The 13,575-nt window shown below is 37.4% G+C and overlaps 1 protein-coding gene across 3 annotated transcripts in view; it reads left to right on the forward strand.

Annotated features, from left to right (window-relative positions):
* The window catches only part of ATXN7L1 (ataxin 7 like 1), a 115,314-nt gene that overhangs the window by 10,074 nt on the left and 91,665 nt on the right, over nucleotides 1-13,575 (forward strand). The window lies entirely within an intron of this gene.

The raw sequence follows: 13,575 nt of genomic DNA on the forward strand, positions 1-13,575 counted from the left end.
GTAATTTGTTATCAAACAGTTCATATGAACCTTAGAGTTGAAAGAAAGATAGAAAGAGAACATAGATAGAGAAGCAAGAGGTCAGATTTCCAAACACAGGAAAGACCAATTGTCCTGCTGTTCCCTCAGAGCAAGAGGAGAAAGGAGATGCAAGGAGAAAATGTGAGTGAGGCAAGTGGAGAGTGGGACAGATGTGTTTTGTATCTATGGCACAAGGAAAAAGGGAGAGCTGCTATGAAGAGAGAGAGTGGGAAGAGAGAATGTGAAATGATTATTCTGTTTTCTGGCTTTGCCTTGGAATAAATATTTGCATTCTATTGTGGAGGAAGAAATGGATACAAGAGAAAAGGTTTGAGGAGTGAGTCAAAAGTAGGAGGAAGAAAGGCTGAAATTGCAGGTGTGGGTTCAGCTCAACCAGAGGAATGGCACAGCTTAGTAAGCAGCAGGAGAGAGAGAGAAAATATGCAATAACCTCATTTCCAGACTGGTTTCCTTTTCCACTGCAAATTCTAGGACAGGCAGTGATAAAGCGAAGGAAGTGGATATTTAAAGTGAAGATGGGTTCAGGATGGGTAGAGTTGGACCTAGTTGTGGGAGGGAGAAGCAAAAAACCATGAAAATAAAAAGGGTAAAAAATACAGTGTCACTGTGAAAGAGTGGAGTCCTGCATATCGGAAATAATGTAATGAGAATAACAAGCAGATCTGAGAGTAAACTGATGCCAATCAGTATATGTTAGGTCAGCCTGAGGCGGGTTCTCAGGTGGAAGATTCTTTTCGAGGTTACTGGAGAGAAGACTGCTGACAATCTGCTCTCTAACAACCCCCTGCATGAATCCACAACATGCCTTCAAGAAAGTTCAGAGCCTTGAAGAAAAGCAGCATTTTGGAGAAATCCAGAGAATATTGTCCTTTCTCCAAAAGAGAGAGGACTGCATAGACAATGGATGTGGCAGCAGAATGCTTCTGTGCTTTGCTGACTGGCCATATCTATCACGTCACTCGATGGGCATGAAAGCAGTTTGCTTCCTGGTTTTTTAGCTTTGTAGTTCTCATCTTTGCAATGTGTCATAAGTAGATAATATGTCTACATGATCTGCCATGTACTGGTACTGACATGTGCTTCCTGCATCCAGAGCAGAGTCAAGTCCCTAGGATTACATTATCATGGCCTGGGCCCCGACTAATGTCACATTGCATGGGATGTGTTGTCAGAGCTCAGGTGCAGTGCTGCTCTAAACATGGATGTGTTGCCTTTTTGGGGCAAAGCAAGCTTGCGGCTGTCCACATGCTACAGGCAGGTGTGATTTATGATACGGCAGCTTTTCTTTTTTCTTCAGAGAAAGCAAGACTTGATGAGGTGTTACATGGAATGACTGTCATTCATGATGTAGGCTTCTCAGTGTTTTAAGTTAGTTTCAGGTTTTCACATCTCTTTACTAGATCAAAACATCTGCGTAAGGAAAGAGGAAGAGGAGAACATTACAGTAAAGAGTTGTTGCTCACGCACAGAGGATTGAGTTGATTCTTTGACTTGGAAGGTTTTATCCTTTACCTTGCCTGCCTGTCCCTGTATGTTATCAGTGTTTGATCATCCCAACTGTTTACTGTACACATTGTCTTTCAGAGTTACTAAGAAAAGAAAAAAAAGGAAAAAAGTCTTCAGATTTTCTCTTCAGGGTCTCTCAGGATTTAGGGTGCACTATCATAAAGTTTTCTAGTTCAAAGCTGTATTCATGCTTTTGTTTCATTTTTTACTTCTTAGAAGATTTTAGAAGACCTTGGGCAAATATACTGAGGAACTGAATGTATGGCTATGGAAAAATGTAAGGAGAAATGAGAGGAAAATGTTTCAGCTCTTGAAATTATGGTGAGCTGTGTATAGCACTTTTAATGGAGTCTTTGTACATTTTACGTGCAGTGTAAGTTTTCTTCAGCTCCTCTCATAAGTCACAGCACACTGGGTGTGAACGTTATCAAGCCTTGTACGTATCCGGATTTTAAAAGAGGTAATGTGGCTTTACATATTTTTGGACTTCTTGTTCATCAGAAAAAATGACTGCATTGCTGAAAGGGGGAATGCCACAAGTTTTATTATATAGCATTTATTATTGTTTCCAGCTTTTCAAGATACCTGACACTATTCCGACTGTTTTCCAAGCTCTTTAGTAAATCAAAGTTATTGTAAAACCTTTATCGCTTTCCTGGAAGGTAAGAGTTTGTCCTGAATGTGAGTTTTTGTGAGGGGTTCGGGGTTTTGTTGTTCTGTTGGTTTGTTTTTTTTTTTTATTTTAATTCTTTGTTGTTAAGTATCTATTTGGGAAAAATCCTGAAGAGATATGTAACACATACAAATGATATAACCTGCATAAATGTGGCAGCTTTAAAAAGCAGTAAGATATAGTCTATATTTCAGAGAGCTTACAATCTACTTTGGACAAAGCCATAAGTAGTGTATGTTGTGAGATAAAAATCAGTGTATGAGTGTGAAAAATTTCATGCAGGCAGCTGTTTGAAGGAGGAAGTTGAAGGGGGTAGAGAATAATTAGTTGATGTGAGGGAAGGAGGCATCGAAGCTGATAGCATACCACACTGACAAGTAGTGTACAGAGCAGATTTCTAGTGAAAGCAGTTTATTTGCAAAAAGAAACTTCCTTTGTTTTGTTAATGTTGCCTTACTATCTCAAGCTGGAAACAGAAGCTAATTGCAATTGTCAGACTGCAAAAATAATGTATATATTGAAAGATAAATCTTGATCTTCCTTAACTCTGTTCCCTAAACATGCCCTCTGTTCTCCAAATCCTTAAACTTTCCCTTTTTTATTAGGCTTCAACCTTATCTGTTCTCTTGAATGATGCCTTAGCTTTGATACTAGACAAAAAGTGAAGAGAAACTAACACATGTATGCAGCAACATTTGTCATTCTTTCATACTTCTCTTTCTATATTAGTTCCCTTATGCTGATTTGTTTGTATATTACAGGATCAGATGATAAATGACATGCACAATTCTAAGCAGCTTTGACTTCTATAATGGATTTTCAACCTTAGAGTAGCTTATTGTGTCCAAACTAGAATTTATTTGAGAAGAACTCCTTGAGTGTGGGGTTGTCATGGCAGATTTCTGATGTACTGTGTTTAAGCATAGAGTGCTATGAAAGCAATACACAGAACAAGTGCTTTTAAAAGCTTGTTCATTTTAATATTATGAGGTTGTTTGAGAGTGTTCATATTAAAGCGGCTTTGAATAATAATCAGGACAGTGTGTGGACATCCAGAGGAAGGGTATGAAGTGTGATTCATGCCTCCATCCCACCTATTAGTGCAAGGAGAGGCAGAGGGAGCGAGTGAGTGGGAAGAGGTCATGAGAATAAACAGTTGGCTACTGATAATGTTTATAGATCACCTTTCATTTGAAAAAAGCCTGAAGTATTTAACCACCTATGTGCAGAAATTAATCCATTTGTCACTGAAAGGGGGCAGGGGCATCTTTGAATGCAAATATGGCTACTGCTGAAAGCCTAATCCTACCTACACTGGAATTAAATGAGAGAATACTGAAAGCCTACTGTGTACTGTCAGTGTGTAATCCAGTCCTCACTGAAATATGTTATTGCATAATAATTTGGAAAGGAAGGGGAAGGAACGATACATTATTTCTAGATGGCAGAGAGAATACAAGTACATATAATGTATTTATTTACAAACAAAAAAAGGCAAAATTGTCAAAGAGCATTGTCTTTCTTTCCCTGGGAGAGGTCATGGCAAGCATCATTGACTAGCAGTCTGTGTACTGATTTCCAAGAAAAGATGATACTCACATCGGCACCAAATTCTGCTCATTAAAATTAAGCTGTGGCCAAAGACTACCATGTCTGAAAATATATTGTTGGGGTTACTCTTTCTATCAAGGAACAGTTACCCAAACCACAGCTTATGACAATAGGCTAGTTCTTATAGCAAAATGCACAATCCTTCACTATATTTTAGCAAGTCACCTTAAATACTAGTATATTGCTTTTCTATAATTTTTTAAATTACTTTAAAGTTACCCCTTTACAAGCTATGTTGCTTGCTCCTTTTGTGTGAAAATGTCAGTAGCATTGTCTTCTTTTCTTCGCCTTTCTGCCAGTGGGGACCATGTACATATCGATAGGACAGGATGTAATCTTACAGTCTCTATTTTGATTTTTTTTTGTCAGTTTGCTTTTTGTTTCTGTTTGTGGAAATAGTCATCTTAGATGCTTCATGATTTCATTTGAGTTCTTTTTTCAACCAAGATAAGAAGGGAAGCTAGCTGGTAATAGAGTAATAATTGAAGATTATAACTGGCAATTAATTTTCACTACATGGGTAGATTTATAACCTTAGCAAATCCTCCATGACTAGCCTGCAGCTCTGCCTTTTGTCTGGTAGAACACTTTCTCTAGCCTGAAGCAGTATTTCTTTGTGCCCATTGGACTTTGCTGAAAAGAAAATGTGCTGTGGCCACTCAGCACCTGAAAAGGTGAATGTACAAGTGAGCGTCAGAATGCCGTAGTGCAAAATAGACTGGGAGTGGTGAGTTTATTGAATGAAATAGTAGTTTAAAGAGGTGGCTTTAAATTGGGTAACTATTACGTGATTGCAACATAATCTTTTTCTCTGCAGTTTTTCTCTTGTAAAATACAGGCACCGAATTTGAGCTTATGCAATTGAGGTTAAAAAAAACCCCATATGTTTTCTTTATAGCAAACGGAAGTGAATTTGGTCATGATCCATTATGAATTTATTGTGGTTAGGAAGAACTACCTTAAGAGGGTTGATTAGTTTTAAGTATCACCTGCTGTGCAAAGCAGTCTTGAAAGCTGAAATTGCATGACTGGGGGAGCAGGAGAGAGGTAAATACTACAACTTTTTATACAGCTTTGCTGAAATACTGTATCCCAGTTCTGATGTACACATCAGGTGTTGGAAAAACTGGAAAGATTTCAGGAAAATCTACATAAATTTTGGGATCTGGATAATCAGCTTTGGAATGGAAAATTTAAGAAGCTCAATCTATTTAGTTTATCAACAGACAGTAGAGGCCACCTGGTAAGTCTGTAAGTACTTAGACAAGGCAAAGCTATCTGACAGTTAGATGGTTCTTTGTCAGCTGGATTAAGGGGATTCTCTTGTCTGAAAGCTGAAGCTAGATCAGTTCAGACTAGAAATAAGGTGCGGTTTTCTAATGATACAATTAAATAGGAACAGCTTATCAAGGGATGTAGTAGACTCTCTGTTGCACAAAATCCTCACATAAGGCCCTGGTGCTTTCCCAGGAAGCACCTGATGCTTTAGTCAGCAAGAAAGCTTGGGTCTGAAGCTAGAATAATATGATGAAATTCTCTGGCCTGTTTTAACATAAATTCAGTACAGATCATGAGGAAGATTTTTTTAATTTTAATTCTCCTCCCTGAAAGTTCATACAAATGCTTCTTTTGTTAAAAAAATTGCCTGTGTGAAAGATGAGGTAATGAAAGCAAAAAGGCAGCTTTCTAGTGGGATGGGTGAGAAAGGACCATCCTTTAATAGGTAAAGAGCAAGTAACACTTTCTGTTCTCCCCTTTTTATTTTCCTGTCAGTCAAAACCACAAATAGCCTTCCAGTCATTAATACTAAGCATAACTTTACCATTTATCAATATAATTGTTAGTCTTCTCAGAGGCATTGTACATAGTTTGTACCTTCTCAGTGTAAGATCATGTAACTAACAGCCAGGTGTGAACGCTTTCTTTGGCTTTACTTTGTTTGCAAGGCAAAGCAACTTTTGTTAACATGTTTTTCCTAGTGCTGTCTTTTTGCCCACAGAGTTATGAGTACATAGCTGGTCAATGTTTGTAGTAAGAGGTTTGTAATTTCTAATGAATTATGGGAGAACTCTTTTAGTCTTGATTTTGCAAAAGCAAATAGTAGGGATCTTTAGAAGGACATTAGCACTTGGATCCTTTAGTTTACTCTTTCATTGTACAGTCATCACCAGCCTGAGTGGAAGTGTCACCTTTTGTCTTGGTTATACTCACAATGAGGCAAATCAGTGCTGATTTAAGGTACCTTTCAACCTAGATGAGAGATGTTGTATGTGTAGGATTAAAGGAAGCACCTAACCTACTTTCAGTGAAGACATGCTTTCAGAGGTTTCCCCAGCATCAATGGTCTTGTAACTTTTGTAAGCATTTTGTACAAAATAAGGGGAAAGCAAATGTATGCATCTCAAGTTTATAAATTCTCCTCCCTCATCCTTTTACCAGTATTGTTGTCTCAAAAAGCTTCCAGAAGGCGGCACCATGAATTGAGGTTCTAAAAAAAGAAAATGTGCAATGTTGGATTTCTGTTTGTGAAATGTTAAGTTTTGGGGTTTACACATTCAACAAAAACTGAAGAATTTCAGGACTGCAGAATAGACTGGGGGGAGTGTTGTGGGATTTTTTTTCCTTGTAGCTGGAAAGGCTAAAGCAAACTGTGAAATGGAAGATAAGATTTGCTCCCAGTGTATGTCAGTGTATGTTCTCTTCTAGAGCCATATGAATTCTGTGTGCATGAGATCAGGCTGTTTCTGGGTGGGAGTGTACAGGATTACACATGTTGTGTGCTTCCTTGTAGTAGTACCATGAGGGAGTTCTAAAGGTTCAGAGAATCTTAATCATCCTCAGTTCCTTATTGCTGCCTGTGACAAGGTGGCACAGCTTGACAGGTGTCTGATCCATCAGTTCTTAGCTGAGTAGTTACAAAATATTTAGCAGTTTTCACTTGGAATTCCCTTTAGTGTGTTACTTGTGTAGTGAGCTGGAACTGAAGGTTTGGAATGTGTCCCTGTTGTGGTACGTAGATCCCTCTATCCACAATTGGATAATAATCATAAATATTGGATTAGATCAGGTTCTGGTGTTAGGCCAGGATTCTCTGCAGAATACTAACAAGCATTAATCCATACCTGCATTCAGGTAAGTTGTATGTGAGTATATGGAAAACACAACAAGAAAATATGGTATTTGCTTTGATGTAGGGCACTGAAAAAGGATAGTTTCTAGTCTGAAAGCAAGAGTTTGAGAAGGTGACAGATACTCTGCAGTAGGGATGGGTTTGTCTGAAACAGGAGAAACTAATCAGCCTGCGTGATGTGACCAGCCAAGGCAGGGGTTTGATGGGCAGAGCTAATTTGTTATTGCTGTGACAAAGATCTTTAAAATGTATGGAAACATTGTACTACAGAAAGTTCAAGGCTTCACCTTACTGTGAGATACTGTTCTTCATGACTGTTATTCAAGCTGGAAGTTAGCAGCACCATAGTTCTTATTTCTCATTTGCCTTCTACGGTAACAAAGTACATGCTGAAAAAAATCACACTCTAGATTGTCGTACCACAGTCTCAAATTGTAAATGAATTGGGATTATCATCTTCCAAAAGTTGTGCTTGCTCAAGAAAAACAAGCTGCAGAGCTTCAGAACCTCATGTAGCACATGACAGCACCAAACTTTTCTGGGTATTTCTTTGTGTCTTTGTGTCAGTGTTTTGCCTGTCACCTAGGCATCCTGAACCATGTGTTTCCATCTGTTGTTGAAGAAGCCTTTCCTCTCTTCGTCACTCTCAGCAAAATGTCAAGGTGTGCTGAGGGGACAAATGACAGCAGTCATTCATGTGAGAAGAGTTTCCGTCCTGAATGGCACCAATGTGAAAAAGTCCTTTAGCTCTTAATAAACAATATGGACTTGATACAGCATATAGGCCAGATGCCAGCTCCAGGAGAGGAGTACTTCCATCTCTGTGCCTCTGACTGAACTGAAACTCTCCTTTCTTACTGCCAGTCACCCACTGAGAGAGATCAACACTGACCTGTCAAAAGAAAAAAAAAAACATATTACTTTTGCTGTAGTCGCTCTTCAGAATCATCTAGGCAGGGTAGGTTTTGCAATGTGGTCTTGGAAGTGTGGGACTGAAATACTTTGTGCTGATGTGAGAGCTTAAGGATGCAGAGAACTAGTGCACAATCCTTACAGTTGCATCAAGCTATCTTCTAAGTTGTGTGCTGGATAAGGTAGTAGCAAGGTGTAGTACAAATACACACCTGTAGTCTGAAAAATATATAAAGCACACAAAAAGGTTAGCAAGAACAAGATGAAGAACAGCTCTGCAATGTTATATGCTGAAAATCTGGAGACAAGTAGCCTAAAAAATATATGTGTACATGTATACATATATTAATGGATTTAGAAAATTCTCTGTAATCATGTTTGCTTTTGAGTTTTGAGATTTTTCTGAAGTATCTGATGATTCAAAATGGCATTCTTTCGAGGCATCAGTTATGTTCCCTCATCTGATGATACTACTTCTGTACAGTCTTTTGTCAGAATGAAAGCTGCTTTTGATCTGTGATACGTTGGAGAACGTTTGTCTTAATTGATTGTTCATATTTTAATAATTTGGAAAATTACAAGAAATAGTTAAAAAAGTTAAAATAAAATAAATTTTAAAAAGTAAAGCTAAAAGTATAGTTAATTATCAATCTCTCTCTTGAGTTTCTTATTTTGTTTCAACTATCTCTTTTCTAGCAATTGGTTTTAGCTATGAAAAGTTTATATTATATACTCTGGAACTGGTGTTTGGGATGTGATCAATATGTGTATTTTTAGATGATCCTTGTCCATCGTCAGTATTTTTAGATGAACTGTTTCTCTTGATAGGAATGGCTTTTTGAGAATAGTCTTATTATAGTGGTATTGCAGCAAAAGCAACATTTACAGAAGAGCGAGAGCCTGAACCTCGCACTTGTATAGATACAAAACTTCCATGTGGGTACTGCTTTGAAAGAAGTCTGGTGCTTACATAGTGTTCACTGACAGTGTCTAAAATACCGCCTTTTGTAGGTGTTGGGAACAGTTCACCCTTGTCTGTATTAGCATCCAGACTGTTTTCTGCCCAAATTAGGCAACCTGTGGTTGACATCTGCTGTCAGTTAAAGATTGCTGACAGGCCTTAGTGTGTAGAGGTCTTCCCCTGTGGCCTAGGGGCAGTAAGTTTGACTGGGCATGTGTCACTTTCAGTTGGTGTTGCTGGTTTGTTTCTCTCTGCTTATCACCTCCTTTAGGAGTGTAACAGCAAAGGGAGCAAACGGGTTCAGAAGAAAGTCAAATCTCTGATGTCCTACTGTAATAGTATACCTAAAGTCTGGAGATTTTTTTTTTTTTCCTGTAAAGGCAAATAAGGTAAACATGACACTTCTGCACTTTAAAGTATATCCTTCTTTTAAGGTTTATTTAATGTTAGGTTTATTTTGATTTGACTAACAGTTTACCCTTTCAGAAGCAATGAACACAGTTGTAATGCTTTAGTAGCACACTTGTCTAAAGCACTTGGCAGGCTGCTAATAAATTAAGCTTCTCAAACTTTCTGTGAAGGGTCACAGATGGGAAAGCAGAAACATGGAGAGACCAAGTGACTTGCTTCAAACATATCAGATAAATCTCAAGTTATGTTGCCTGAGTGCTTTAGTGAGATGCACCTTCATTTGGAGATTGCATGAGGCTGAGGTGAGTGAAAAAAATAAATTGCTGCATGTAATTGCAGCACTTGGCACATTTTCAACAACATTCCCCAAAGACCTATATGTTATTATTTACACAGTGTAGTTAGTACAGAGCCATTGATATTTTTATGAAGAGTGGGGTAATAGAGGACTAAGTACATATGTGAGAACGTGGGAGACTTGAGATCAACCATAGCTTTACACTGCTGCTGGCAAGTAAAGTTTTCATTCTTTGTCTATATCTCTCCAGAGTGTACCAGTCTTACTGATCTGTCTTATGGAAGAGGTTTTGTCAGCAGAATAGTTGTGCTTCATTTGTTGTTGTTTTCTTTTGTTTAAAATTCTGCTGTACTTAAAATAAGCAGAGTTAGGTACTTAGCAAAATCCAGGTCTCTGTCCACATAGCAGTGGCAAACCTCTCCTTGGAATGTATTATTTATACAGGAATATCTATGGATGGCACTCCACTAACCTGTGTATAGAAGCCTCAGATAGCTTTGAATTGTGAGGGTTTTTTCCTTAGAATTTCCTCTTAGATCCAAGCAACTGTCAGAATAGCAATTTGATGGCACTATGTATGTTCCATAGCTTGAAGGAGGCTTTTCCTTCACTTTAGCAGGTATCAGTTCATTATTTTCTTTTTATGAGAATGAACTGATTCAGAGTGCTCCCATGGAGTTGGCTCATTCAAAGAGACACTTTACAGAAAGGCGCTTGGCATTGTGTGTGATACCTTCTTTTACTTGGTTTTGATTTGCTCCTGGAGTTTTTTGCCATAGGTTTGTTTTTAGTTATTGGAGTTTGACAGGGTATGGAGGGCTAGAGGTGAGAGAAATGTAGAAATTGGATAGGGAAAAGGAGTGGAGGGGATTTCACACCATGGTAGAGTTCTGTGAGTTCATCTTATGAAGTTTCAGGAGATGTGTTCTGGCTAGTAGCATGCCCTCTTGCCTAATTTCCTTCATGTGTAAGTGCAGATATGCCTAATGGGAATACTACAGGAGCTTGCAAACTAACAGAATGTATTTGAAGGAATCAAGGAGTGTGGTAAATGATTAAGTTTTTGTTTGCTTAGAGTGTCCTGAGTTTTGATGATGTCTGGGCTACTAATGGCTTACCATTCCTTTGGTATGTGTTTTCAGCACTCTGCATGGCAAAATAGAGGGCAAAGTTTTCATTAACAGCAGCATAGCTCTCGTTATGAATGATCTTGCTTGATTGTCCAAAACCCTTTCTTGAAAGTTCAGAATATTGACTGTACTGAAGATGTGAACATTGCTCGTTCATTTATGTATGGATTTTGTAAAATCTAGAAGTCTTCTGAATGTAACTGAAAGCCACACAGACAAATTGGTGCATGTTGGTTATGGAGATCCTTATATCCCTGTATGCACATGTCATGATGATAATTTACTAATCCAGATATTAAAATATATAAGTGTAGGCCTTGGTACATTTGTTCTATAACTTTATTAAAGTGAAATATATTTCCACTATGGGAAATGACAGTTGATGATAGAACTGGAAAAAATAGTCCTGTATTATTTACTTTTTTTTTTCCCAAAGAAGAAATATCCACATGGGAGGAAAACTTTAATTCTTCTTTGTATATCTTTTTGGTGGAATTTTAGCAGAGATGATTTTATTCATGGTCAACTGGTTTTGCAACAAGTTTAACATTTTGCAATGCTCTGTTACCACAGAGGAATAAAAGTCCTTGTAAGGTTATTGAAACATGCAGTTGTAAAGCACTTGTAAATTATCTTGGAATGTAAACAGTGGTTGTGAACTAGCTATGAGTAAGTTATTTTAATATGAATTGAGACATATTTGGATAATTAACTGGACATGGATGGTAACTGGTGATTTTTAATTGTATCTTAATTTCTTTTTCATGATTGCTCCTTTTTTCCTTTTTCTTTGACAAAGGGAGTTGGAATCTCTTAGTTTCTGATAGCTACCCTGTTGATACTGCACTAAAATACATTAATTGTGACAGGCCATCTTCTGAGCTGTAAGTGGTAGATAACTGCAATATTTTCCTTGCTGTAAAGTATGACTGTCAGATGAAACTAAAACTTCCCCCTTCATACAGGTGCAGTTGTAGACCAAGATTTTGAATCCACAATTGGATTTTAGTTAAGCATGTGTTTTGCACTGAAATTGTTAGTGTATGTTGCTGAATTTAATAGCCAATGACTTTGATAGTGTTAGCTGTAAAATTCAACTGGTGCATGAAATGGAAACTGCTTAATGATAAAGAAACAAAATTGTAATTAGCAAGTTCTGATTTCTGGTTTTGAAGAGTTTAGGATGATACAGCGAGGAAGGAAAAAATAATTTTTTTTTATTATTTGCTAACGTAAAACTACGTTGAGAAAATGTTGTAATATTACAAGGTTTTTAATGCTTAAAGGGGTGTTGCAAGTATCCCTCAAGTATAGAAAATATAGATCATGAGTGATAATGTTATATAGTAATATTTCAGGTGTCAAATTCCTTAAATTGATAAAGAAATTTATAGGTAAGGTATCCATACTGCCTTAGTCATGTCCTAACTTCATGTCCTAGGAACTTCCTCAGAGTCTGTGCTTCCCCAGTTAGTGATTTTTAAACTTTTTTTTTTTTACAACTGGTTCTAATCAAAATAAGAAGAGGTCAGTTTTATAAAATACAAAGATCCTTGACTCTTTAATACTTTCAATTAAGAGACAAGTGTGGCTTTTTGACTCTGTTTAGGTATCAAATGGTGTACTGTACTTGAACTTAGAGACTTAAAAGAACGAATGCAGTTTGAAGAATGAAAGTGGTTTGGGAATCCTCTGCCTATGACAGAAACTTTGAAGATGCTTTAGATTTAAAGAATATGTAAGAAAATGTATTCTGGGCTTAAGAATTTTCCTTAGGCAAAGGCTTTCTATCATGAATGCTTGAAAAAAAAATTGACTGTTCAACCTTTCTGCTCTGATATCTACAGAATATCTTTTCTATTGGAACTTTGATGGGGAAAGTATTTGTGATTGTCTCAGAAACTGGCCAGTATTTAGTTGTAGAGTAGTTGGATAGATCATTTACAAAAGCTTCATTAACAGGGAGTTCACATTAGCAAGTGGTTTCTTGTACCATTCAGCTAAAGAGTTCAACAAAGCTCACATGTCCATCAAATGAGAGATTCAGAAGGAAGGTGCGCTTGGAGGTTTTGTGAGTTACACTCCAAAAATGCACTCTACAGATGTCACTCCTTGTTCTGTCCTGAGTGGGGTATTAGTGCATACTACATTTTTTCTATACTCAGATATTTGATGTCCTTAACAAATAATTTCATAGCCTCTTTTGGTTAATGTATATTATAATAATGTTATATTAATTTATATTTGTTTGCCCTTCATTAAAAACACATACCAACCACATTAATCTCTCACCCAACTGCTCCCAAGATGCCAGAGGCAGGTACCTTCCACAGATTGTTGCTGAAGCACCATACACAGCTCAGTCGTGTGTTGATATGTGTTGCATCCCTCAAGATACATATGTACCTCTTTTACAGTGAAGCAGTTTCAGCTCACACAAGCAACTGAAGAATTCGCTTCTGATCCTTGATGTAGTTCCATTTGGAGAACAGACAACCAGTTCTCAGTGGACAGATGTTCAGTTGCATGACTGCTGTACCTTATTTAGGCTATTTTCAGGGGAGGGTGTTCAGAAACTGAATTTTGTTGAACTCAGTCTTTTGTAAAAGTTAATAATACCAATGTTTTGGGTTTTTTTCCAGATGAAATGTCATGATAGGAATTAGCTGTCACTTGTGCCATTGTAACTATCACAGAAGCATGCAGATGAGGTGTTAATGTATATTAACATACACATAATAACAAATAGACTTATTTTTGGCGTTGCACAAGAAAATTGGTAAATTTGAAAGTGTTTAACTTGGAGTTAAAGTGTACATAATTCCTCCTGATGTACAGAGAAAGACACTAAGAACTCAAGAAATTTGGCTAGAAGTTTTCCCAATAGACAATGAAGGAATG

This window comes from Colius striatus, chromosome 1, assembly GCF_028858725.1.
Source record: "Colius striatus isolate bColStr4 chromosome 1, bColStr4.1.hap1, whole genome shotgun sequence".
NCBI classification, from domain to species: domain Eukaryota; kingdom Metazoa; phylum Chordata; class Aves; order Coliiformes; family Coliidae; genus Colius; species Colius striatus.